This window comes from Arachis duranensis, chromosome 3 (assembly GCF_000817695.3).
Source record: "Arachis duranensis cultivar V14167 chromosome 3, aradu.V14167.gnm2.J7QH, whole genome shotgun sequence".
NCBI classification, from domain to species: Eukaryota; Viridiplantae; Streptophyta; class Magnoliopsida; order Fabales; family Fabaceae; genus Arachis; species Arachis duranensis.
In genome coordinates, this window is record NC_029774.3 from 62,699,546 (window position 1) to 62,700,486 (window position 941).

Sequence of the window (941 nt, forward strand, 5' to 3'; positions counted from 1 at the left end):
AAAAGAGGAAGCGTGGCTTAAGAAAGCGTGGCCCAAGAGAGAAGAAGTGTGGCGCATAAAAGGAGGAAGCAAGCATTGCCCTCCACAAGGGCACATTGCCCTCTAGGAGGGCAACATAAGGAAACAAGCCTTGAGAGGCAACACTGCCCTGCCCGCAACAAGGGCAGAGCACAAATTGGTGCCATGGATCAAAGAGAGCAAAAACACTGCCCTGCCCTCCTCAAGGGCAATATCGGGCTCATCAAAGGAAGAAATTCAAAGAAAAAGCTCACCAATGCTTGCCACAAGGATCGAACACGGCACCATGAGGAAGCAAGGAACTAGGCCTTATTTTGGTGCCAAGAAAACCAAGAAAAATAAGTAGCGTGTGCATTGCCCGAGTTTCGAACACGGGGCTTCAACTTTGGAAACATTGCCCTGCCCTCCGCAAGGGCAGGGCAGCATCTTGTGGTGCACGGCCAGCGCACCAGATTGGCGCACCAAGGAAGCTTCGGCAGCATCAACACGCACGCACGGGCAACATTTTGGCGCACCAAAAATTTCTGCCCTGCCCTCCACAAGGGCAGGGCAGCATCCTGCAGCACCAACACGCACGCACCAAGGCACCAACGGCCGCACGCACCATTTTCTGCCCTGCCCTCCACAAGGGCAGGGCAGCCTCCTGGAAGCAATTGTTCTTGGGTTGAAAAAATTGGTTTAAAAATCCAATTTAATTCATTTCTTCACCAACTCAAAAGCCCATCCAAATTCCAAAATCCAAGAATAGAAAGTGTATAAATAGAAGATAGTTTGATGTAATTAGGACCTTCCCTTTACTTTTGAACTTTGAACCTTTCTTTGAATCTTTACTTTTATTTTGAACTTTTGAACTTCTCTTAAAGACTTCACTGAAATTTCAGAGAATTGGGGAGGAGAATTGATCTCTCTTCTTCCTCGTTCTT